General features: G+C 46.5%; 1 long non-coding RNA gene across 1 annotated transcript; it reads right to left on the minus strand.

Annotated features, from left to right (window-relative positions):
• Window positions 1-1,152: 1,152 nt before the first annotated feature.
• LOC129381005 (uncharacterized) lies at window positions 1,153-26,621 on the minus strand. The gene is made up of 2 exons (XR_008609249.1): window positions 26,501-26,621; window positions 1,153-1,776 (listed from the first exon to the last, which is right to left on the minus strand). It is a non-coding gene; the product is annotated as an uncharacterized lncRNA (long non-coding RNA).
• Between the last annotated feature and the right edge of the window lie 1,366 nt (window positions 26,622-27,987).

Below are 27,987 nucleotides of genomic sequence, written 5' to 3' on the forward strand. Positions count from 1 at the left end.
GGGGGGGGAGCGCAGTTGAGCCTCCCGTCCGTGCAAAAGAAACGAATCGTTCGGCGATTGCCAGCAAAGTGGCTTTATTCTCTATTAGAATCACTGCCGATCATTCATTTTCTTGGCACGAAACAATAGGGATCAACCCAATATTTCCCACACTGATGTCGTGCCCGTATATTGGGGGTGTCGGCGGCGGCTTCTTAGAATTATAATCTAGCTCCACCTATTACCGCGGCGGCCTTACCACCCAATATATTGATGATGCCCACGTTTATCCCACTGCCAAACCACATAACGTGCCCGACAAAGCACTTTATTTTATTATGTATCCTAGATGGTAAACCAAGCTTAGTGGCTATGGTGTTGGGCTGCTAAGCATGAGGTCGCGGGATCGAATACCGGCCACGGCAGCCGCATTTCGAGGGGGGCGAAATGCGAAAACACCCGTGTACTTAGATTTAGGTGCACGTTAAAGAACCCCAGGTGGTCTAAATTTCCGGAATCCCCCACTACGGCGTGCCTCATCATCAGAAAGTGGTTTTGGCACGTAAAACCCCATAATTTTTTTAGCTGGTAAACCGCTTGAACGTGAACGTAGAACGTAGGAGCGAACAACAAGAAGAAAAACTATCTTCAGGATCAGCTACTTTCATTACCGCGTGAACGCATGGCGAGAAATACAACGCATAAATGTCCGCCTCGCTCAACTGTAAGTCAAAACTGAAGTGGAATATGACAACTTTTTTATATAGTACGATATAACTAAGTACACATAGCAAAGGATCCTGCAAGCCTTCTGAGGGACCACGAATCATGCTTTTTTATTCAACTAAAAGAAAATAGCAGCACCTAGAGATGCGTCTGTTAATGTGATTTAAATGCAAGCGCGGTGAGTACGAATTTTTTCCCCCAAGTTTGATTGCAAAAGACTCCCTTTTAAAAGGAGACTGACGATCCGCTCGATGTCTGATAGATGCTGTAACAGCCTTAAAATAGGACGAAAGCTTCATGCACAGGACCGCGACGCGCAGTGAAGTCGCTGAAATATTTGTTCTCGTGTTTTGAGGCGATCGTGATCTTCGGTAGTAGGACAGCAGACCATTCGGCGCAACTTGAAACCGCCTCTTTTTTGCACAACAATAGAATTCCGCATAAAGTGAATAGAAAATCAATAGCTCTTTAATTAAATACATTACAGAAGCACAATGTTCTTCGTACAAAAGTATTTTAACGAATAAGTTCGACGCCACCTTCGAAAAACTTCCGCCCTGGAGAGTGAAAGCATCGAAAAAATGATGCTGTCCTCAGCGCCATGTCAGAGGATTGCGCGGCAGCAGAGCAAGCAGGTGTCCAATAACTGAGCCGACGTCGCCACCGTCGACCACGTGATAGGGGAAGCGGGCTGCAGAAAGGAAGACATGCAGGCTTGGGTCAGAACACCACTTCTGCTGTGTCTTCCTCCTGGTAGCAGAACATGTTCAGGGCCTGCTGATCGCGATCCTTATGCTGCTGCACGCCATACATCCTGTAACTGATTGGACCACGCCACTGCAGGCCGCCTCCGAAGACGTCTGGTCGACAGCTATAGACGACAGCTTAAGGGCATATCTCTCTGGGCTGGAACGGCTTCTTTTGGCAGGTGGACATTCTTCATCAGTAACACGCTTCACCAAAGTCAACTCCAAGAGCTCTGTAGCTGTCCCAGGTAGATGACAAGGGTGGAGACAGTGATGACGAAGGCGTCGCTTCGCTGTTAGCCGGCGCAGGTGACAAGAAAGAAGCCTGCACCGAATGTTACGAAGGACGGTTACTAACGTGGAAGTATACAAAGGTTGATGACAACATAATAATTCCAAGCTAAATCATAATTCGTTTCGCAGGTAAACCTTGTCTTTCTCTTGCGAGCTACACAAGGCATGGGGCTCGCGAAAGGCAGTTTGGCAACCTCTATTGCAAGTTCCACCTAGCCTTGCAGTATGAAGAGGAGCAGCTTCGCAATATTTTCTGTCATGTTTTGCGCCAGTTCCTTGCCAAGTGTCATCATGAACGTGTTCTCCACTTAGTGTGCGCGAAATACTCGCATACTGAAGTACTAGATAGCGGGAGCCAGAACTGGCGATCGACGGAAACGCTCACTGAGTTTCAATTACACCCATCATGTTATCGCTAATACAGGCAAAATTGCCGCGCGACTGGGCGTTCGAGGCACTTTGCGCGTATTCGCGGGCTACTTTCACGCTCGCGAAAGCACTTTTATGTTGTACGTCTTGAGCAACGGAGAGCTTTATCGGGAGTTTTTCGTATTGCTCTGCAATTTATCATTGACACTTTCATCTAATTTAAATATCTGACAAGTTGATTAATTAAGACTAGTTATGTCATTCGGCAGAATGTAAAAAAAATAATCGGAGTATCTCGCAGCGACGGCAAACAACATTACCCTGGTTCTGTCCACCTACATGGTATTTGCATATTTTTTAATCAGGGTGCATGCTATTTACGACGCCCTTTGTATATATATATATATATATATATATATATATATATATATATATATATATATATATAGAGAGAGAGAGAGAGAGAGAGAGACGTAACATATGCAAGCAGGAAAGAGACGACGAACCTACCTTTTGCACGTCTTCCAAAAGGTTCGTCGTCTCTTTCCTGCATATATATATATATATATATATATATATATATATATATATATATATATATCCTTGTAGCGTTTTTTTATTTCTTTGTGCGTAGGTTCTACGACATCAAGCACTATGATGCAGATGTTCCCGAAGTGGTGCTCATCAGTTTTAAGACAGGTTGGTCAACAGCTACCTTAAACATCGGGTGGCAGCGATACACGTCACATTCGCAAGCTGAAGAACCAGAGCCTTTCACACTCACGTTGCCGCGCACAAGGCTAACATTTGTAAGGTGCTCATTGATAGAAACTATTTCTATGTGTACCTTTCGTCCTTGCATATACGCTTTGTTTACACGTGAAGAATACAGGTTACACTGTGATGCTTGCGCTTGAGAACCAGCGGTGCCAGTTTGTCATAAAGCCGTAGGACCAGTTTCACTGCACGGAGAGCTGCCGGCGTCATCACGAAACGACGAGAATAGCTGAGATGCTCCGCGTTGAACGCGCACCTTTCTACAAGACGCTCGTGTTGTACAGGCGAATACGTCACGCGCCTTACGTTCTGTCATCGCGGTGCTAACGTGATTAAATTATGAAGCTGCACAAGCTCGACACACGGCAGCCGATTGGATACACCCCAAGTACACACGCACGCACTTTCGAGCAGCGCAAGCACGTGGAGTCGTTGAATCAGTAGGGGCTACATCGTGCTACACACACGCAAAGGCATCGCCTTCTGCGTATGCCGGCGAAACCTTGACTTTATTGCAGCCCTTTCATGCCGGGCAAGTGCCTGCAGCTAGTGAAATAAAGAAGCTGCTTAATGCAAATGAAATAACCCGCAAAGCGACTTGATCTGTTCAAGCCGCGACAGTGTTTTTACCGTTGTGGACGACATAACAACCAAATAATGCCCTGGAAGCTATAGGAAGATCTTGTGCATTAGTACACATTATTGGCGCGACAAAGAGATCCGATCGTCGTGCTAATACTAGACACTAAAAGGAATTTGTCCACGAAACTAGCCTCAAAAGGCTTTTAACTGGAAACAGGCAGCCAAAGCGAAGCGGCAAAATAAGCGCGCAGTTACTGTGCCGAAGAAGCATACGAATCATCTGACTCTGCCAGTTTCATTGCGTTCCGTCACCTCTCGTGGGACACCACACAATCAACGAGTCTAAAATACGGTCAAAATCCATGTGCAAACACCCAACAACACTTTTTAATGTCTCACCTCGCCTAACCTAGGGGGCAGAGCAGCCGGCCCCCGAGCGAACGAGCAAACTGCGAGCGAGGGCGAGCGATGAGGGAAAGCTCGAGCGATAAGGATACAGACGAGGGAAAGTTGGAGCGATAAGGATACCAGGAGAAGGATAAATTGGATGAGGAGGAATGTCGCTACTATTCAAAAAGGGGGCTTAACCAAACACGGTTGTATTGAGTGATCCGCGCGACGCTCAGTCAGCGGACTCGTCGCGGCACAGCACGGCAGCCGCGGTTATCAACGCTACGTAGCAGGTCACAGCTACGGAACTGTTGTGCGTATGCGAGACGTTTGCTTTGTGCACGACACGGCTTGAGAGCTCCAGTTTGGCCGTGCAACGTGGTGCGGGCCGGCTTTGCCCTGCACCAGCTTGACCGACAGATAGTATAGTCACATCCAATTTGCGCATTTTGCAGCGCTATCAATAGTTCAATGAGAGGCGAAGTCTGCTAAGGCGTCTAACCAGAAGCGATCAGCTGGGAGCGCGCGCTGGTAAGCGTGCGTGTGGTCTCAGCTTAATTTTTTGGTGGTTCTAGGCTATCTGAGTGTTCAAAGCTAGCAGAAATGAGCGAGACCCGATGGCTACGACACCGATAAGTAGCGTGGCCAAAGTTTAATTCCTTTGCGGGCGGCCATGGTCGAGCGTGAGCAGACGATAATCGGCTTCTTCCCGAAGTACGTAATTATTATCGAAATTCTGAAGCTCATTTTCGCTTTCTTCAGCCTGTTTACTAAACTGCGTTAATAATTATACAGAGTAACAGTAGGAAGAAGCGCACTGATGCAGACACCCTTGTTGATTGATGTCAGCTATTGTCTAATAGCAGCCGCGGATGGGAATCTGCTATATGACGAAATAAAGCGACTAGTCGCGCGCAACTTTCTGTTGCTACGAAGGGAAAGCTACCGAGACGGATCATCTGCACATGTGTTATCGCGCCAAGAAGTCCGCCAGCGTTTGCAGTGCTTGTGATTGCTCCGAACAGACGCTGAATCGACGCAGCTTCCACGTGAGACGGTTTCGCGTTTGCCCAGACGCGGAAGGGAAAAGTCGCCAAATAAGGGAGCTTTTACATTCCGTGGTGTGTTTTGTCTTGTTTAAATGTTGCTAATAAGATGTTTATGTTTTCTCTTCCCCGGCCTAAACGAACGTGGATGAAAACGCGGAACTCTTTTCAGAAGCGCTCTCACTTGCGCGCGCTTTGCCTCCGTAGCTTTCACTTCATAGCCACAGAAAGTCGTCCGCGAGTATAGATAAGAGTGAAGAGCAGGCTTCTGTTGAAAAGAGAGCGTTTGAGAAAAATGTGACTTCGCGCTCCCCTTGCGAGCTCCACACGTTGAGGCGCCTGCAAAATTTGGCTGAGAGGTTGACAGCAGCGTATGCTCTCCCGTATGCTATAGGGGACTGTGTATTTTCGCCAAGCCCGAGGGATGGTTAATAACCCCTTGATTAAAATAAATAAATAAACAAATGAAAGATCGTTCCACGTTTACTGATGGATGTGTGAAGCGGTTTTCTATCCAAATAGCTTAAGGAAAATAAGTCTCTACGGCGCATCGTATTGCACATTCGGCTGGTTCCTACACCGCTCTAACTCGGTTTGCAGCAATCCAGAGCCCTCTCGAGAGTGAAGAAAAAAAGGCATTGCCCCAGCCGAACGTCCCAGGGCAATCAGAGTAGCCACGTGATCCAGTTTCTGGCGGATCTCGGTCGCGCTCTCAGGTTGAAGGCAGGAGCGCCTCCTAACGCTTTCAGCCGGAGCACGACGCTTTGAATAACCCGGGCGAATTTGTTTAGAGCGCCTGATTTCGACCAGGCGAATATAAATACCACGGTTAGAACGCTCTATAGAGCGCTCGAATCCACCAGTCCATAGTACTATCAAATTGAATACAAAAATATCGCTTGATACACTGTACAATCTACGTATATCATATCCTCTTGACGGAGCGCAGTTATTTACGCTCATGGCGAATGAAGAAACAGAACTTGCCGTCACTCGGCAGGGGCGCAGCCCATCGTGCCGGAGCCGGAAGCATGGTAGGACGTTGGAGCTGCCAGCTGCTGCGGCTGATGCCAGAGTGTAGCCCGACATGGCGTCATGGTGGCACTTGCGCTGGAAGACGTGGCGAGACCTGCTGTTGCCCTTGTGGCGCCCAGGCAGCCGGAGAGGAAACTGGTCGGTCGACGGCCGCTGCGTAGCGCGGTGAGGACGACGTCGTATGCAGGGTGACGCAGGACGGCGGGCGGGATCAACGCGCCTTTGATGCCTTTGGTGACTGTGCCTTTGCATCCGCGAACGCGTGAAGGACTTCATTGTGGCTGAAGGAGCCGCCGTCTCCGAGTTGCCTGCTTGGGTGCTTGTTCTCGTGGAGCGTCTCGTGCAGCATCGAACGGAGAAGAGCGCTTCGTCTTCGTCTTTTACTCGCACGTAATCCTCGCACACACAGCGGCGCGTGCTCCTTATCGCTCTTCATATTTTTTTTTACTACAAGTATGGGATGTGTTTATTGTTACAAGCATCCGCACTGAAGCGCTAGAGTTCTGAACGTGTAGCTTGGACAGATTTCGCACTTTCGCGGACCCTCTCTGCTCGCTGAGTTGATATAAAACCGTGTTAATGTCTATACATCGTCGTCGTAATTACGATATGCCTAATTATAGCATCAATAATATGCAGATTCCAACAACTGATTCATTGAAATATCTTGCTGTGTATATCTCGTGACTTAACTTGGACCTGTCATGTTAACCACATAATAAATTCTGCTAATCGTACTCTAGGTTATCTGCGCCGTAACCTTTTCCTCGTTGCTCCCTCTATTAAACAACTTGCTTTTCTAACCTTTGTGTGGCCCAAGCTGGAGTATACCAATGCTGTTCTTGACCCACACCAAAATAACCTTATTAACGCCCTCGAGTCGGTTCAGAACCACGCGACACGATTTATTCTGTCAACTTATTTGTACAATTCAATCATCTCAGCACTAAAAGCCCAAATAAATTTACCCTCTCTAGCCTCACGCTGTAGAATAGCGCGTCTTAACCTTTTTCATAAGATTTTCCATTCTTTGCCTTTTGACAACCCGTAGATAAAAAGAGCACATCGCATTGCCCGCCCCAGTCATTCTAACACAGTACATCCCTCACAAGCCCATACCGTGACATTTAAGCAATCTTTTTTTCTCCGCACAACACGACACTGAAATGGCCTGCCTATCGAAGTTGCCACTATCATCGACCCACTTGCATTCAAGTGACTCATCGAAAATATCCCTTTGTAATTTGTAGTATCTTTCTTTGTCACTAACCCCCTACTCTCTTATGTAATGTGTCAACATAAGACCTTTGAGGAAATAAATAAATAAAAAAAAAAATATATCGGAGCCGGGTAGTGAGCACGAGCTGTATAGGGCGGAATAAACTATTTTTAGAATATGGCTTCTTTATTTATTTTTATTTATTTATTTAGAAATACTGCAGGCCTTAGAAGGCCCAGGCAGGAGGGGAAAGGTACATACAAAAAAAGAAATACAATAGATTGACGAAAAAAAAAGCTCCGGGAAAAATGCCATAGACAGTACAATTGCATAATGAGTAAAGCACCTCTAAATAATGGATAGAGAGTGGCAGATGCAAATTGAAACACTGTTTCACAAGCACAATTTCAAAGCACAGGAAATGTAATAGAAAAAAAGGAGGAGTGCATAATTCAAAATTACTACAACGCGCAAATCAATAAATATTGCACTACAATACAAATTTAACGAGATTTCGTAAGAACAAGCACTAATATTAGATAGTAATAGACGCTATTGAGTCAGTGGTGAGAAGTTTGTTATAGGGTTTCTTATGGCATTGTGTGAACACAGGCGCGAAGATGGCATTTTTGTCGTAGAATTCACAAATGTTTCTGTTATTTCATCTTTCGTGAGAAAGAAAAAGCAAGAAATTGTGCGAAAGGGGAAAATAAAAAAGAAAGCCAGAAACAAAGGGAGAGCAGATACAGGGAACGTAATGCGGGACGCAGCTCCACAATATGCATTATGAGCCCCCACTAAAGGGGTTAATGCGCTATAAACAAACGGCCAACAGAAGTAGAAAAAGACAGGACGCGCGCAGACTCACAACTGACTGTTACTGGGTGAAAGATGACATATTATATATATATATATATATACATATATATATATATTTCCCTCAAGTCTACATGTTTTAAGGCAGTTTGTCGTGTGCGTATCATGGCCACGCACGCTTATATCGCCTTCCGTTTCGCTACCACGGGTGCGCTTTAACACCAAGGCGCTGCAATTTTGCTTTCCTTTCCTTCCTTCTTCTCCGCCCTTAAACTGGCTCTCTTAACTACTACACGCAGAGACAAAGCAACAGCGCGCGCATGCGATCCCATAGATGAGATGAATATATATATATATATATATATATATATATATATATATATATATATATATATATATATATATAGAGAGAGAGAGAGAGAGAGAGAGAGAGAGAGAGAGAGAGAAAATTATCAGTCCTATCTCTCGTCATACCTCTGGGCCGTTTCCTTTTTTTTCTTTCGAAAGTAGTCCGATTAGGGTTATTATAATTACACGAAGGTATTTCGCCCTCGTCAGCAGCAGTCCTTGAGATAGTTATTCTGGCGGCTAGCTTCCCACTCTATGCGTGCCGCCCTCGCACCTGGTTAAGCTGTTCCTAGACGCTAGAGTTATACTATGTCCGCGCAACCTTGAGCGATCGGAAAGCGCGTTTTCCCCTCTTGGCCGGCGGAGAAGGGAGGCTTTGTGTCCGGCCCGCAGAGCCCTCCCCATCTCAGTAAGGTGCCCGGTGGTGGTCTCGTGCAGACGATGACCTCTCGGTGAGCGCATATTTCCCCCTCATCTTTTAAGAGGTTCAATACTTACAAGCATTTGCCTCGCAAACCATATTTATTTCAAGGGAATTTTCCACGTCTCAATAATTTCTCGCGTCGTATTCGAGTGCTGATTGCCGTGTTATAGTTTGTACACGAAGCTTTCCCTAAAGTCTAAATATTTAAGGCAGTTTTCCTAGTCTCTAAAGCCGCTCGAGCTCGCTCTTGTCCTCGGGCGGCCATTTTTCCAAGAAAGTATGCCTTCCAACCACTTCCAAAAAACGACTATCGCGGACAACATCAGTCCATTACCACGTAAATATGAGGCTCGGAGCAGGAGCTATGGCGCTTCAAAGTAACCTAGGGCCTGACGAACCAACCGATTGAGCTATCTTTCGGGGCAACATCCAATGGTCACGAGTTCAAATCGCTTGTCATGTTCCTTTTTCTTTCCGCTTTTTCTTTCCTTTTTCTTTCTTTCTTTTTAATGCCTTTTCCTTTATTTTACCACTGTACGGGTACCCTCCTAAAAAAAAAAAAGAAAAAAAGACATATATATCTTCAATTATGTATGGCCACACATGTGCAGGTCATAAATACCAGGTTCTCTAGCCGAGTGCCATCCGTGCGGTATAACCGAGCTCAGATTGGTCCACCTTGACTGATCAAATAGGGCACCACTGTAGGTTAAATGAGGCGTACAACTCCTGCGGGACCCGCCATGGTTACTCAGCGGCTATGGTGTTAGACTGCTGAGCACGAGGTCGCGGGATCGTATCCCGGCCACGGCGGCCGCATTTCGATGGGGGCGAAATGCGAAAACACCCGTGTACTTATATTTACGTGCACGTTAAAGAACCCCAGGTGGTCGAAATTTCCGGAGTCCTCCACTACGGCGTGCCTCATAATCAGAAAGTGGTTTTGTCACGTAAAACCCCATAATTTAATTTTTAATTTAACTCCTGCGGGGACGGTAGAGTATCCGCCTCCCGTGCAAGAGGACCGTGATTCAAATCCCGATGCCGCACAATTCCCCACCGGAAAATACGAAAAAAAAAACCGTGTGTTGAGAAAATTGCACAAACAGGCCTGGAGTACGGCCTGATCCCGGTGACCAGAACCGGTAACGCACTCTCTCACCAGAGCAGGATTGGCCACCCTGGTGCAGTACTTGGCCACAACCTCCTATATGAACCCAACAATCAAACCCCGGCCCTCAGTCCCCAGCAGCTGCGAAGCAACTGACCACGGCGGCGGTCAGACCTGCGACGCTGCAGAGGGTGCTAAGAATCCCTGGCTCCGGACAGGCTGCCATTGGAATATGAACCTGGCAACGTTTAACGCTAGAACGTTATCTAGTGAGGCGAGTCTAGCAGTCCTATTGGAGGAATTAGAGGGCAGTAAATGGGATATAATAGGGCTCAGTGAAGTTAGGAGGCCAAAAGAAGCATATACAGTGCTAAAAAGCGGGCACGTCCTGTGCTACCGGGGCTTAGCAGAGAGACGAGAACTAGGAGTCGGATTCCTGATTAATAAGAACATAGCTGGTAACATACAGGAATTCTATAGCATTAACGAGAGGGTGGCATGTCTTGTTGTGAAACTTAATAAGAGGTACAAAATGAAGGTTGTACAGGTCTACGCTCCTACATCTAGTCATGATGACCAGGAAGTCGAAAGCTTCTATGAAGACGTGGAATCGGCGATGGGTAAAGTCAAAACAAAATACAGTATACTTATGGACGATTTCAATGCCAGGGTAGGCAAGAAGCAGGCCGGAGACAAATCATTGGGGGAATATGGCATAGGCTCTAGGAATAACAGAGGAGAGTTATTAGTAGAGTTTGCAGAACAGAATAATATGCGGATAATGAATACCTTTTTCCGCAAGCGGGTTAGCCGAAAGTGGACGTGGGGGAGCCCGAATGGTGAGACTAGAAATGAAATCGACTTCATACTCTGCGCGAACCCTGGCATCATACAAGATGTAGACGTGCTCGGCAAGGTGCGCTGCAGTGACCATACGATGGTAAGAACTCGAATTAGCCTTGACTTGAGGAGGGAACGGAAGAAACTGGTACATAAGAAGCCAATCAATGAGTTAGCGGTAACAGGGAAAATAGAGGAATTCCGGATCAAGCTACAGAACAGGTATTCGGCTTTAACCCAGGAAGAGGACCATAGTGTTGAAGCAATGAACGACAATCTTATGGGCATCATTAAGGAGTGCGCAATAGAAGTCGGTGGTAACGCCGTTAAACAGGAAACCAGTCAGCTATCGCAGGAGACGAAAGATCTGATCAAAAAACGCCAATGTATGAAAGCCTCTAACCCTACAGCTAGAATAGAGCTGGCAGAACTTTCTAAGTTAATCAACAAGCGTAAGACAGCGGACATAAGGACCTATAATATGGATAGAATTGAACAGGCTCTCAGGAACGGAGGAAGCCTAAAAGCAGTGAAGAAGAAACTAGGAATAGGCAAGAATCAGATGTGTGCGTTAAGAGACAAAGCCGGAAATATCGTTACTAATATGGATGAGATAGTTCAAGTGGCTGAAGAGTTTTATAGAGATTTATACAGTACCAGTAACACCCATGACGATAAGGTGAGAGAGAATAGGCTAGAGGAACTTGAAATCCCACAAGTAACACCGGAAGAGGTAACGAACGCTTTGGGAGCTATGCAAAGGGGGAAGGCACCTGGGGAGGATCTGGTAACAGCAGATTTGTTGAAGGATGGTGGGAACACTGTCCTAGAAAGACTGGCCGCCCTATATACACAATGCCTCATGACCTCAAACGTACCGGAATCTTGGAAGAACGCTAACATAATCCTAATCCATAAGAAAGGGGACACCAAAGACTTGAAAAATTATAGACCGATCAGCTTACTGTCCGTTGCCTACAAAGTATTTACTAAGGTAATCGCAAATAGAATCAGGAATACCTTAGACTTCTTTCAACCGAAGGACCAGGCAGGATTCCGTAAAGGCTACTCAACAATAGACCATATTCACACTATCAATCAGGTGATAGAGAAATGTGCGGAATACAACCAACCCTTGTATATAGCCTTCATTGATTACGAAAAAGCATTTCATTCAGTCGAAACTTCAGCAGTCATGAAGGCACTACGGAATCAGGGTGTAGATGAGCCATATGTAAAGATACTGGAAGATATCTATAGCGGTTCCACAGCCACCGTAATCCTCCACAAAGAAAGCAACAAAATCCCATTAAAGAAAGGCGTCAGACAGGGAGATGCGATATCTCCAATGCTATTCACAGCATGTTTACAGGAGGTATTCAGAGACCTGGAGTGGGAAGAATTGGGGATAAAAGTTGATGTGGAATACCTTAGCAACTTGCGTTTCGCTGATGATATTGCCTTGCTTAGTAACTCAGGAGACCGATTGCAATGCATGCTCACTGACCTGGAGAGGCAAAGCAGAAGGGTGGGTCTCAAAATTAATCTACAGAAAACTAAAGTAATGTTTAACAGTCTCGGAAGAGAACAGCAGTTTACGATAGGTAGCGAGGCACTGGAAGTGGTAAGGGAACACATCTACTTAGGGCAGGTAGTGACCACGTACCCGGATCATGAGACTGAAATAACCAGAAGAATAAGAATGGGCTGGGGTGCGTTTGGCAGGCATTCTCAAATCATGAACAGCAGGTTGCCGCTATCCCTCAAGAGGAAAGTGTATAACAGCTGTGTCTTACCAGTACTCACGTACGGGGCAGAAATCTGGAGGCTTACGAAAAGGGTTCTGCTGAAATTGAGGACGACGCAACGAGCTATCCCCTTCAGTCACGGCGTACACGTTTGTGGACGGGACTTATTTTTGCCGTCACTGCGCAGTGGTTGCAAGGAATAGACAGCGAAAATTAAGCATTGAGTAAATTGTACGTTCGGCTTTCCTAAAGTACACCCACTTCATTTTTGAGAAAAATTTATCGTTTTAGATGACTGTTTTGGTGAAGGCACTGCCATCTTTGACGGGACATTTGACGTGGAGCACTTTGGTAGTGTTTTCGAAAGATCTTTCTCCCTTGTTGCAATGCTTGTGCCAAATAATTAACCTGTGCATGTAATTCGAGCGGGTGATTCAATATTTTTAATGAAGAAACGTAGCATTACTGACTGTACAATAACTGAATATACGATTACCATGTAATTATGGTGGCTTTCTGTAAAATGCACAGTCATTCTCGTCCCACCTTGACTTGCTTTCTATGGAGCCTCCAGCATCTTGGCATAAAATTATGTAGTTTTTGCACATTTATCGACAGTCGAACATAATTCGTGACTGAAGGGGCTATGGAAAGAAGAATGATAGATGTAACGTTAAGAGATAAGAAAAGAGCAGATTGGGTGAGGGAACAAACGCGGGTAAATGACATCTTAGTTGAAATAAAGAAAAAGAAATGGGCATGGGCCGGACATGTAATGAGGAGGGAAGATAACCGATGGTCATTAAGGGTTACGGACTGGATTCCAAGGGAAGGGAAGCGTAGTAGGGGGCGGCAGAAAGTTAGGTGGGCGGATGACATTAAGACGTTTGCAGGGACAACATGGCCACAATTAGTACATGACCGGGGTAGTCGGAGAAGTATGGGAGAGGCCTTTGCCCTGCAGTGGGCGTAACCAGGCTGCTGCTGCTGCTGCTGCTGCTGATGATGATGATGATGAGTCTATGTAGACGCATCTACTTATAAAGCCCATAGTACCAATGCCGTGGCCGTGGTAGACAACAGAGGTGCTATCCCATCCGGAGGCAAGATTAAATTCCACAGCATTGAGTGTGCGGAGGAGGCAGCCATCTTCCTGGCCATCACCTCTTTCAACTGCAAGATTATAATCAGCGATTCCAAGTCAGCTGTTTGCAATTTCTCTAAGGGGCGTATCTCCACCGAGGCTTATAATATCCTAAAATGAAACTGATATCGGCGCCCCGTCATGATTATCTGGGCACCGGTGCATTCTTCAATCCCCGGGAACGAAGTGGCGCACTCCATCACGCGAGATTTTACCGACCGCGCGTTTGGCCACGACCACGCAGCATCAATGAGGGATCACGTGGTTTATTTCAAGGAGATCACCACCCACTATCGCCTGAGTAGGAAGCTATGCCCTGCATGGAACAAATCGCTAAGTAAGGGACAAGAAGTTAGGTGGCGGAGATTGCAAACGGACACCTTCCAAAATATTCCAAAATTTATCCTGGGGAATACTCTGAAGTCTGCCCCGGGTGCCACGACAGACAAGCGGATATTAATCATATAATATGGGCCTGCCCGGCCAACCCTCCGTTACGAGGGCTCGCTATTTTAAATACCAAGTATTGGGAGGCTGCTCTGCTCAGCTCGGACGCAGACCAACAACATCGGGCCGCCCAGCGGGCTGAGGAGGCCGCCAGGGCCTATGGGCTCCTGACTGCTTAATGACCTTTTGATCCTTGTTGCCAATAAAGTTTTACGCACACACGCACTTCTCTTCTGTCATCGTAATGTCATCGTGCGCTAGACAGCTTCGCTGGTCATCCACCTTCACGGAGTGGAATGGCTCTGAATTTTTTGTACATGACTCGTCGAAGGTTCCAGCGTAATCACTGGCGCGCGCGTGCCTTGCAGAAAGTACTACACAATTCTTGTTGGGCATACAATCTAATTACTCTAGGTTCGGCGAGAAGACATAGAACAGACAAAATCAGCGATAGTATTCGAGCAAGTTCCTACCATGCAGGCGTGCCTTGTACTGAGCAATAAATTTAAGTTGCTAGCGTGTAAAATGCCGTCCCCGAGAAAAGGATAAATAAGTACACGTGTCAATATATGAAATAAGCATCAAGCGAAGAGGAACGTTTAGAAGCTGTACTTTATTGGCTTTCGTTCGCTTTAGTCTTCCGTCGGTTTAAGCCAATGTTTTACGGTCATGCGTCGGGCTGCAGCGACAGCCACGTCAATGTAGCGTAATATTTTTTTTTTTTTTTTGCGGTCACCGTTTAGCGCGTACTAGAAGTCAAAACCTTCGATGCATAAGCTTACGACCGATGTAGAGCTAATAGAATAATAAAATATTGCTTCCAGAATGAGTCGCTGAGGCAACAAAGTTGATTATGCGTGACGATATTGCGGTTATAATGACAGAGACGAGCTCGAAGAGTCGTTTTGTGTGTATGTGACAGCATCTGAACGCCAGAGCCCGATGGTCGTAACGGAGATGTCTTTGCAGAAATGACTCGGACGACCTCGGTGCCTAACGCAGAAGCGGCCATATACCAGCGCAAAGCACATTTACCTCTCTAACGAGCACACTGATGCCAAGCATAATATCCGGCTGTAAAAAGAAAAGTCGCAGTTTCACCCTAAAGACGAAGCATCGGTTGCGATAGCAAATTAGTGGACAGCTAGACGAAGTAAGAATAGCAGTTTTATCGGCCATATAAACGTGTAAACTTAGGCATACTATACCCGCGGACAAGTTTCTGTGGTTGGGAAGGGAAAGCTATGGGCGCGTGGCTGCTGCACATGTGTTACCGCGCTAAATAGTCCGGCAGCGTTTGAAAGTGCTTTTGGTTGCTCCGAACAGACGCTGAATCGACGCAGCTTCAACGTGCGGCGGTTTCGCGTTTCGCTCAGACGCGGAAGGGAAAAGCCGCGAAATAAGTAAACCTTTACACTCAGTGGTGTGTTCTGTCTTATTTAACTGTTGCTAATAAGGTGTTTATGTTTCGCCTTCCTCAGCCTGAACTGACGGGGATTAAAATGTGGGACTCAGAAGTGCTCTCACTTGTGCGTGCTTTGCCTCCGTAGCTTTCCCTTCATAGCCACAAAAAGTTGTCCGCGAGTATCACTAAATTAACAAGCGTGGTGACACGCGCACACAAACCAACATGAAGACATTTCACTCGATGACCGCGGACACTTGCTGTCAAAACGCTCCAGTAAAGAAGCGCAGCAGCAGCACCGAGAGAATTGACCTTCCTGCAGCCGCTCGCATCAACGCGAGCTACGGCTTGAAAACGGCGCAGCGTGAACTAAGGCTACGTTCACACTTGGGAAATGGCAAGCGGGTGGAAAAGCCAAAGCGGCCGGAAAATCCTTTCCGCGCATGTACAAGATGTTCACATTTGTTTCGCCACTGCAGCGGAAACCACTTGCCGCTTTCGCCCACATCAATCTAGTTTGCTTACGTTTGTCCGCGTGGTGGCGCTGTTAAGCACACTATTTCAAGACATTCATTCATTGACCCATCACTTATTAAAAGCTATAATTTCGCGCAACTGTGCGTGTCGTCTTTAACTTTCGTCTAGCATGGAAGAGGAAAAAGACATAGTTTCGATACTTTTAGCTGGTTGGTCTTCCTAAAAATGGACAATAAATAACGGAAAATGTTAAATTTTGCGACCGGATGTTTACATGCTAGTGCAGCTTCCGGTGAGGCGGAACCTCTTTCCGCTTCGCCGTGGCGAAAAAATCGGTCCGAGACCAGTGGCGTAGCCAGAAATTTCATTCGGGGGGGGGGCTCACGTTGCAGGTGGACCTCCTCCTTAAGAGGAAACATTAGGTCGGATGCTCCTATTTAAATACATGTAGAAGGAGAATTCGTTTTTCTCGGCATCCAGTGCACCAAATTTGACGAGGTTTGTTGCATTTAAAAGAAAAACTGAAATTCTAGTGACTGTTTGTTTCGAATTTTCGATTTAGGTCGTCAATATTTTATTGAAAAGTGGCAAAAATCGAAAATTTTCAGGAAACGAAACAATTAAGTTTACAACTCTGTAAATCAGCATTGAAAATTGGTATCACAGTTCGGTGAATTGCACATAATAGTACATCTACAGCGGACAAAACTGATTTGTTACACATGAGTCTTAAAAATTAAGTATTATGGAAATACGGCTTTGCAGAACCCTTGGACATAACATAACCAATTCACGTAAGATACCAATTGACATATCGAATTTGTCCGCTTTGAATGGTGTAATGGATGCTGTTTACAGAACCGCGATATCTCTTCTTGATGATGAGCTATTAATATTTAAACTACGTGTTTCAATTTTTTTCGAACTTTCGAATTTTTCAAAATATTTTAAACAAAGTTCAGGCCCTAAATCGAAATTCCGCTTCCAACAGACACTACAATTTAACATACTCTCTCAAATGCAACAAATTTTATTAAAAGCGATTCAGGAGTTATCTCAGAAAACCGTTTCTGCGTTTTACATGTATCTGAATAGGCCGCGTTGGAGTTGGGCCCGAGCTAAAACTTCCTCTTAAACAATTTGCCTAGGGATCAAATACACGAATAATAACTGCATTGCCATTGCCAAAGATGCTGCAAACGAAGTGTTGAATGCTACGCACTGTCAATACAAGTATTATATGTATTTGTTTACAAAAGAATATACTCGTATGTGCCAAAAATTGTGCCTAACATAACTGATGTCAATGCTTCCATGTATTTTGTCTATTTAATAAGTAAATAAAATATCTCACGAACTTTAGAACTACATCAGTTCGAAGCCAGCAAAGCAGTGCATGCCGCTGATATGAAAAATGTAAAGGCCATGAAATGAACAAGTTGAGGACAAATATGTTAATGACACTTTGTCATTCAAGATCCTTGTTTACATTCTTGTACATATGCAACGGCCAGTGAAAACTCTTAATGACGCTGCCATTTGTTCCAATGTATTACGCAGCAGCAGCTGTCACCGGTCGTGTATCTTGAGTAATTGCACCGAAATTATAGTTGCAACAGAGACCACGTATAACAAGCAGGAGTTCTGCAGAATATACGAGGGCGAGTCAAATGAAAGTGAGTCAATGCGAATATATAACAAACGGGGTACTTTAATTAAAAGTAGCCCCCGTGAGCATTTAGACATTTGTCCCATTGACTAAAGAGTCGCGCAATTCCCATCTCATAAAGCTTCTTGGGTTGCTGCTTCAAAACGTCTGCAACTGACTTTCACGACATCGTCCGAGACGAATCTGGCTCCCTTGAGCTGTTTTTTCGGTTGCCCCAAAATGTGGAAGTCGCAAGGCGACAGGTCTGAGCTGTATGGCGGATGTTGCAGCGTTTCCCGCTTGAACTTTGCCAGTTTTGTATTAACCACATCAGCGACGTGGGAACGGGCATTTTCGTGGAACAAGATGACCCCATTCGTCAATTTTCCACGTAGTTTGTTCTTGATTGCGACACGCAGCCGATCCGGCGTTTCACAATATCGGAAACAATTGATAGTCTCTCAAGATTTAGCAAATTCTATCAGTAATGGCCCCTGACGATCGAAAAATGAAAGCCAACAACACCTTTCTGGCTGAAATGGCGGCCTTTGCTTTCTTTGGGGAAGGTGAATTTGAATGTTTCCATTGTAAGCTTTGCCGTCGTGTTTCAGGCTCTTAGAAGTGGCATGATGGTTCGTCTCCGATCACAATTGCAGACAAGAAATCGTCACCTTGATTGTGATACCGGATCAGATGAGTAAAGGCAGCGCTATTCTTCTCCGTATTCTGGCGGTGGTTCAAAATCTTGCGCATCCATTGCGCACACAAGAGCCGATAGCAGAGATGTTCATGAATTATGGCATGAACAAAACCGTGACTGATGTTCACACGCTCTGCCAGTTCATCGATGCTTATCCTCCGTTCTTGTCTCATCAACTCATCAACCTTTGCAATTTTGTTAGGGGTGATTGCACGATGGCTTTGGCCCAGTCTGGGATCGTCTTTGCAAATTTCACGTCCTTCTTTGAAGCGTTTGTTCCAACGCTTCACAGTGGCTAATGAAATGCAATATTAAACGTACACGGAAGCCATACGGCGACTAATTTCTTTTTGGGAAACACCTTCAGCTGTCAAAAACCTGACGGCACCACGCTGCTCAACATCTGGAGAGTCCATTACGGCACGCAACCATGTCCAACCCAGTGTATGAGAGCATTAAAGAACATTTACCCTCACATCTGCGTGTCACTCTTGTAAATGAGAGATGCCTGTGTGTTACGCGCAGGCCTTGCAGATAATGAACAGAACCATAATTGCACGGAGTGGGTAGGCTCACTTTCATTTGACTCGCCCTCGTACATTAGAAATGCGAGGATGCAATGGAATATACAAATGCGAAGATACAGCTTGATAAAGGGCAAAAAAGTGCCACTGGAACCGAAGTTCACTGCACGTATACACAAAACCTCGCAACAAGATATTTAAACATACGTATAAGTAAGTCTCCAATAAATCTACGTATCTAAGAAGAAGTCACGGTATATAATGCGTCAAACAAGGCAAATAAACATGTTGCGCAATCAGATTCACAGAATCCTAGATCCTGCCCCCATCCCATCCACTCCCCCCGATGTATCGCGCGCGACGGAAGGCGGCGCGCTTACTCCTCACTTTTCTCCCTTGCGCACACAAGACTGAGCCACGATCGTCGGCTCACCCATCCCCCCCCCACGCTTTCACTCGCACATACAGCATGCGGCGCGGGGTCACGATGTTATCGCACTTCGACTTTATGCGGAACATGACGGCGACGGCAGGAATGCACCTAGAGTGTCCATATAATTGCTATCGCAATAATATAATAAGACTATCCGGCAGCTGACGCGTCCCATGGCCTATTACTTTCCGCAAAAGAAGTAACAAAATAGCACTTTCACCATGCGACAATTCGCTGCACCGCAACAACGCTTTTTTTTCCTTTTGTGAGGCGGCGGCACCGTAATGAAAAAAAAAACGCGAAGTATGTTGGTCACAATAGAATGCCTACTTTGGGCAACTGATATGGCTATTAAAGGAATATCGAAGAAAACACGAGTCGCTTGGTCCACCAAGAACCATGCGCATACTGCTCGGTATCCTACACTGGCGAGACAAGACTTTCTGGAGAGGTTGCGCTCAAGTGAACGCGCTGCAATCCGTCGAGTCCCCACAGTTATGGCGGCTAGCGACCATTGTTTCTTTTTCTCGTCTGCTAGCTAGAAAGCGTCCAAAGCTCTGCCAGGCGAAAATGCACTCGGCCAGAGAAAAGCGAACTCGCACCGAAGGGCGCCGCGCGGTGGTCGGGGCAACACGAGAAAAACGCATGCGCTCTGACTGGCTCTGGCGGCGCGCGGGTAGGGGAGCGTGCACAAAAAAATTGAAGAGGCTCAATGTGTCCTCGCGATTAAAAGTCAAAGTAGAAAAAATAAATAAGAACGTAGTTGCCTTGGCTGGCTTTAGTGTCTTCACTGGATGCTTTGGCGCAGGTGAAACAAAATATACTTTTTTCATGTGGCATGACGGCACGAATGAACTACCACAACGCTTCGTCTCATCGGGCCTCGCTACGGGCTTTGTCAACTTGTCTGATAGCGTGGTCATTTGGCTTGTCTCGTTGTATGGCCCGATGTGCGACTTTGGAAAAGTCAATGCACCTTTGGCATCAAATATTTATGGGAGCATTAAACTTACAAAGTTCCGCAATTGAAAATCTAAAGCACATGTTTGGAAATGTCAATGCACCTATGTTTATGGAAAACTTTTGCATGTCAATGCAAAAGTTTATGAGAACTTTATACCCATAAAGTTTCGGAATTGATATCCACGCGCTCCGTAAATTCCATGATAGAGTGTAGATTCCGCGGCCTCTGCGAAATGCCGCGGCGAGCCCGTTCGCCATGAAAACATCCTTGAAACTTTGCGCTCGGATGGGGCTGCTTGCGTTATGTGACTCCCGGTGCGTGGGCGTTGCCACGAAATTCAGCCCGAGTTCGCAATTTTCGCGGTGAAATGGCTTTTCGAGCGTGAAAAAGACGCTCTACACAAAATCCAGAATGATTTCCGGCGCCGAGGGTTACTTTTGTCGGCGGTGCATGGACAGCACGAAAAAATTTCGGGGGGGGGGCTGAAGCCCCATAAGCCCCCCCCCTGGCTACGCCCCTGTCCGAGACCGATCGGGCTCGCCGCCTGGTTTTCCGGCCGTTTCTCCACCTAGGTGAGCGGATTTTGTCAAGTTTTTTCCTCTTCCGCCTGCACCGAGACCAAGTGTAAACGTAGCCTAACATTCGCAGGTGGCTTTCAAGATACAGCGGCCCGTCCGTACGCGCGGCCGCCTGGGCCACCAAGAGCGGCTCACCTGAGTTTCAGTTTGAGTTTGAGTTTATTCAACCACATGGCAGGTACATGAAAGTGCACATGGACGTGGTTAGGCGTGATGGGAAAAAAGCTGCATTTAACAGCGCACGCTTTCACTCGTAAATGCAGCATACGGCGCGCGGCGACAATTTTATCGCCCGTGGACTCTATGCGGAATCTCACGGGGACGCCGACGGCAGAACGCACCTGGAGTCTCCATATAAATGCTATCGCAATAAAAATCGTGCAGCGCCACCAAACAGAAAGTGTCGCCCAACCAGCGATTTCGTTAATAGGTTCCGAATGACAACAGGAAACATATTTTGCGCTTGCTCAAAGGAAAAAATGAATATTGAAAAACGTTTTCTCACAATCTCTTATGACTACAACACGCTCTCTTTGCTCAGTAAGCGAAAGAACTGCATACTTATTTTCAGCCTTAAATTTCTCTTGCAGATGGCAAATGGAGTTGATTAATCCATTTACAGTGAGCTTTTCAATGAATGTACGATAGAAACTACAGACTCAGTTAAATGTTTCTTAGTTTTCATTCCTACATGGCAGAAAGTTACTTTGTAGGTGCCGTAAACATGTCGATTTGTGCCACCTATCTGCTTAATGATTCCCAAGTTCAAAACGCGAATGATTTGCAGCTCCAACAGAGTTTTTACAGTTCAAGTCCGTTTTAGCGTTCCGAATCGCCGCAGCAAGCGCAAATACTCACCAACACATACGCCGGCGACAAAAATTTACGGACCACAGGATCTCCGAAAAAGTTGTTTCTGAGCAGCCTGTAGCAGTAGCCAGTAAAACTGTATACGATAATGTTGTTAGCATATACTAGTCCAGGAACGAAATGCAAATACCAGTCTGCGTTGTTATGCGCGGTCTCGTAGGGGGGGGGGGGGGGGGGGGGGTTATCTGGGCTGGTTAACGTCGGTAAATGGAACAAAAATAACGGACGATAGTAAGGCGCAGGAGAAAGAAAGGACATGTAATTTCACGGCTCGCCGCACCTGCGCAGTGAGGGAGTGCACCCGCGCTGGCCGTCGTTGCTGCCGGCTGCGACTGCTGTCGTCTGCCCTCAATACAACGGCGCGGCAGTTGTGGCGGGAAAACACGGGGATGTGCGCCGCGGTAGCCGCCACGGTGTGTAAGAACCGGATTGTGCATTGCAGAGGTAGACCATTGCAACAGTTGCAACTCCAACGAAAATGAGAAAAGTGGGAAGACCACGAATTGTGAGCACGGCCGAAGAACAAGCCGAGTATGAGGAGAGGCGTCGACAGCAGAGACGCGACTATAGCGAACGTGCCCGTGCGAAAGTGGAGAATGCCGCCAGTGAGTTTGCCTCCGAAGAAAGCCAGCGAGAGTAGATGCGAGAGTCTAATCGTCGGCGGCGAGCACCAGCTATACCGATGAAGTTCGCGCAGTGGGGGCCGCTGTAAGCGTGAAGCTAGGTCGTTCGAGTCGGGGTTTAAGCGGCAGAAGCGTGAGTTGCCGCCTCCTGCGAGTTTCACAGGGGCGAATCCGAAATTGAAGATTATTTTTCTGGACACAGAATTTGGCCATAGTTGCTCGGTCTGCGATCGACAGCTTCACTGGCCAATCCTCCACCATATGAATGGTTCGGTCCGGTATTTTTTCTCAGATCTCGTGCCCCGCAATATTTTGTCGCCGGGTGTACAAATGGCAATAAAAATAGAACCGCAAATGTAAGCGCTTTTCTCATCACTTAGATCACCACGAGGTTTTTTTTTAACGTGGAGGAAAAACTACGGCATAATAAAGCTGAAAGAAAAAAGAAAAAGAAATTCACCGATGATTACGATACTCTCTAATGCGAAATTTTAGCGCAGCTCTATACGTGTTGTCATTTCGCGATCTATTGGCTGGTGCGCACAATCTTTCTCGTGCGGCACATTCTAAACGGAGCGAAGTGTGGCGCGACTGCCTCGCTAATCGGCAAGTCGCAAGAGGCAGCGCGTAGGTAACGCGTGGGCGCCATTCACAGACCTGCGCTCATGCACCGCTTTGTTTCCATATACGGTGGCGTCATCGGTGAACAGACGACGCGCGCTAGCCTGGTGCCATCTCGTAGCCTACGTCACCGCAGAGCCACGTCTTGTGCGGCACTACCCATCTCCTACGCTTTCCGCCTCATGGTTCCGCTGCACTCTCCTCCTACACTTTCCTCCTCGCGCTCTCTTCGCTATCGCCGTCTTTCATCCGCCGCTGTCCTCCGCGTTCACTTTTTCATCCTTCACTGTGCTCGTTCGCTCGGTTACGAGGGACGCCGACGCTCGCCGCAAGAATGGGCGCCTAAGAGCAGCGTTCTAAAGGGAAAGAAAGTGGCACGGGAGTTCTTTGTAGCCAGATGCAGAACGTTCATTAGGCGAAATTAGCTGGTTAATTCTGACATTTCACACAACGTTTTACGCATCGGCATGGCTACCGGCCGGCGCACTCGCGTGTCCGTGAAGATCATATTTCCCTACGGCAAGTGCTAGAAGGAACTCTGATGCTGCGATTGTTCGGTAACCATGGGACTTATGGTAGGCATAATCTTCGTATTTGCTTCTTCAGACGCTCTTGTGGCATTATTTATTGAGCTTTAGCTTTCTAAATTTCCAAGTTGTCAGATGTCCAATGCCAATAAGACGACCTGCGTGTACAGACGGAATTCTGGTCCACTTAGAAAGGGCGTCTGCGTGTCCCTCTGCCATTTTTTATTGTTTTATTGCGATAGCAATTAGTATATGGACATTTCAGGTGACTTTTGGCCGTCGCCGTCACGTTTCGTATAATGTGCAAGTGCTATAAGCTTGAGCGGCATGCGTACCGTAAGCGTCGGGGCAGACATGCGAGGGTGAGATGAGAAAGATGGTGGCTTTGTTCGCGTCGTCTTCCCGTGTTCTCTCTGTTGGACGTCACGTGATGGGGTGCGCGCTACAGGAGCCGAGCATGCGTCTCCTCCTCTAGCCCGGCCGTTATGGTATCTGTAGTTATTATTTAGCCCTAAGGTTTCTGTATTTAGCATCATAAGCGATCTGCGCAGCGTTGAACTCAAGTGTGTTGTAGCCAGGCGGCACAAAGCGCGACGGCCAGACCATGAGTCATACAACCGCAGGTTTAATGATGTCTCTCCGACGTGGTATGTCTGAAGTAGAAGAGACACACGCGCTGCCAAATCACCGACAACGCGCCGTCACGATGAACTAACTCGCCGGGCTTATCACTAGACGCCGCTATACCAGTGGTACTCGTGGGGACTCGTGCATAAGATGGAAGCATCATGCTATAATCTGCGGTGGTTTCCAAAGCTAAGGACGAGCCGATATTGCTGGTGGATTCATGTAGAATTATTGTGTATGGTTCCCTATAGGGAGCTCCCTAAAGGGAGCCTTTACAGTAACTCTAATGCGCGCTGTCGGCTAGCGCGCCTAGTGTTAATTATTGGAGGTCGCGTGGACTAAGTTTCGGATATGCGGTGAAGGGAGTGGCAGTACAAAGTGTTTCCTGGCTGCTGCCGGCGCTCCTTATCACGCCAGCGTTGTGGCCGTGAGTTTTCGCGATCATCGAGTGACATCCCTTCATTTTTGTCTGTGCGCGCATGATACCATGCTTGTTTAGTCGGTAAGCGCATTTTTACTGCAATCCATACGGCCTATAAAACTACGAACCTTACTTCGTGTAACTGTCTAGTATTTTGTCATCGCTATACATATTTTGCTTAAACTGCGACATTTTATTCTTAATATTTGAAGTGAAAGGTGTAATTTAATGCGCGAGACCCACCTCAGCCCGGGTAAACTCCCTGTACCTCCCTTGGGACATCCGGTCCCATGCCGATACGCAGCGGCAGTGCCGCTTCCACCACTGGCGGCTGGCGGATATTCATCTGGAAATAATTACCAAACAAAACAATGCCTCCATGACGCCACTGGTGAGGCCAGAAGGTAGAGGGAGAGGCCGCGCAGCCGGGAGGAGGAGGGTTGCCACGGAATCCCTCCTTTCCCTTTTCGCCTGCAAGCGGGATGCGTTCGTGCTCTCGTGCAGGACCGCTGGCAGCGCGGTGACATTGGCGAAATCGCGGAGCAGAACCCGCTGAAGTGTTCCGCGTTTACGAAGCGATTTTTGTTCTGCAGCGTTTACCTTGCAAGCTTCTATTCCTGTTTTAAAACACTGGGACATCGCTCGTACACCACAGCGTCAATCAATTATAATGAGAGATATTTGTATAGCAAGCCGTCGTTAACTACCGATATTCGCTGTTAAAATGTTACATCTCGTCATTTCGTGAAAGTAGTCGCCTTGAAATTCCTAACTTGCGGTTAAGTTTAGGGCTACAGTTCAGCTAGTCTACAGATATAGTGGGAGCTAGCATAAAGAAAATAACTTCCTGGCACCACCATTCGTTAATTTTGTTCGTGTGTTGTGAAGTGGATCAACTAAAGCTGACTGATTTCTCGGTCAGCCGAAACTCAACACAAGCTAAATTTGAAAGTTTTTTTTTTTTTATTCACACATACCATATTAGAAAAAGACTGACCTCCACGCAGTGCGAAAGTGTCAATCTGCGTAAAGCAATTTTCATTCACATCTGAAATGTGTACATAATGAGTGGATATAGATTCCGGAAGAACCAAACCAATGGGAAAATTAGCCATCACAGTCTGGTCACACGGAACTCTACTATCACGTATGTTATGACGGCAATACATTTTGTGGCTTACAAAAAGAAGGTACAGTACAATACATGTATTTCATTGACAGTATGAGAAGTAAGGACCTACAGGATATTGATTTGGCAACATGCATCTGCATTAACAGGAAGTGCCTATAATTGTTCTCATTATTTGAACTATATGCCTAATGAGGGAGCATACTTCTATAACGCTTACAAGAGCATATAATCTGCCTGTCATCATACTTTGCGTCCCATCCATATATACATGAAAGCACAGCGAATATTAGGGCACTATTTTGACGCAACAGCAATGCAAGGAACCAATCATTCATAAAAAAAAAAACTTAACGCTCTTCATCGCAAGGGGGATAACCAGTTCGTACTTAATTAGCAAAAAGTGTATTACTGGTATCATTAAATACATTTTGCCGGCAAAACAAATAACATTGCGCCCTGTCTATAATACAGGTGCTCAAAAACTTGCACACACCGAAGTTGAGCGTAAAGCAAGGTAACTGAGCGTATGGCAGCGTCTACGCCCCAAAATTCAGATAAAATAGAGAGCTTAAACCTTCTTCAGTAGGTAGTGGTGAATTACATGCCTGCCTCCTTTTGCCGTTACTGCCCTTGAAATTTGATAAAACATCACGGCTGTGTTTCTTTTTCTTTACTTTAGCCTTGGCTGTATGTGCTGACAAAGTAAAGAGTGCATTAAATATATAGCCCAACAAACACGCAGTCAAGCCCTTCAGTTAAAGCATTTCATCGACAGCAGATGGGCTGCCGTCATGACGAACGGGTCGAGCGACACTGCTCCTATGCCAGTACACTCAGGCTTGCACAGAACTGGTTTACTCATGCAAAATGAATAGCTGCTGCGAAATAATGTGAAATACTTGTGCCTACCTGCTGTCATTAGAAAACCTCAAAAAGTTCGCAGAACCGGAATTCCCTATGTTAGAACACCACAGAGCCGCGCAACACATGTATAAGGGGACATTGCACTATAGCGCGAAAAAAAGACACACCGAACGTTAGACATCAACTGGCTTTATTCTCAGGAGGACACAAATATATATGCAAAAAGACACGTGCTACATGCGCAATGACACCTTATTGTGCAAGAATTTTATTTCCTTTGCCGTCAAAGATACGTTAGGTTCGCTGACGCAGGGCTGTTTTTTTTCCGATAACTAAGGAAGGCCTCGAGTATTTCACGCTCTCTCTAATCTGTTTCAGAAGCAATCACTTGAGTCTTATCAAAGAGCGGGATGCATTCATTCTCACAGCGCATGTGCCGCCAAGTGCTCAGATCCCAATGGTGCCTCGACAAGCAGCTTACGTTCCATTAGTCGAACGTTAAAAAAAATTATGAGGTTTTAAGTGCCAAACCCACCTTCTGATTATGAGGCACGCCGTAGTGGAGGGCTCCGGAAATTTCGACCACCTGGGGTTCTTTAACGTGCACCTAAATCTGAGTACACGGGCGTTTTCGCATTTCGCCTCCATCGAAAGTCGAACGTTGATACACCGGCCAGTTTTGCCGATGTAGCAACTTCCGCATGACAGCGGAATTCTGTACACCGCATTTGACCTGCACTCGACCACATGAGGCAGTTCATGTTTAATTGGGCAGGGTGGTTTTCTACAAGTGGCGCCACTGACAACTTTGCAAAGTTTCCCGAGTTTATCCAGTGCCGTGAGCACAACTCGGACATTGCCTTTCTCCGCCACCTTTTTGAGGTAGTGTGTCAGCTGGTGAATATAGGGCAGTTCCACGCATCTAGCCCGCCCATGAGCTTGTCGCTCAATCGTCAACGCCTGATCACCAGCTTTAACCACTTTTGTCGGGCCTTCAGCCACGGACGCCACAAGTTCCCTAGGGAACCCTGCCTTTGACAGGCGAAATGCCTGTAAATGTACACTTTCATGAACCTTGTGTGAGCAGGACTTGACCAGGGCAGCGCGTAAGCATGTCCTGACGATCCCTCTCTTTACTAATTTGGAGTGGGCCGAATCAAAATTCAGTATACTTTTTTTCGACCTTGGCTGGTACATATAACAAACGCGTGAGTCGCTGAAGAAGCACCGAACATCCAAGAACTGTAGGCTACCCTTGTTGCTAAGCCCATGGGTGAAGGTCAGACGTCGAGCACATGACTTAAATATAGCTAACGTCCTTTGGACGACCGCCTCGTTTCCAACACCTTGACCAATGTGCGCGACAACCAGAAAGTCATCGAAGTACCTAAGAATTTTTCAAATTTGGTTGTCTTCAAGGCACGCTTGAATGAGTCTGTCCAAACTAGCTAAAAACAATGCACTCAGCATGGGGGCGATGCATGAGCCTATGCACACTCCCTCGAACCTGATGAATCTACCACCCTCAAAAA

This window comes from Dermacentor andersoni, chromosome 1 (genome assembly GCF_023375885.2).
Source record: "Dermacentor andersoni chromosome 1, qqDerAnde1_hic_scaffold, whole genome shotgun sequence".
Lineage (NCBI taxonomy): Eukaryota > Metazoa > Arthropoda > Arachnida > Ixodida > Ixodidae > Dermacentor > Dermacentor andersoni.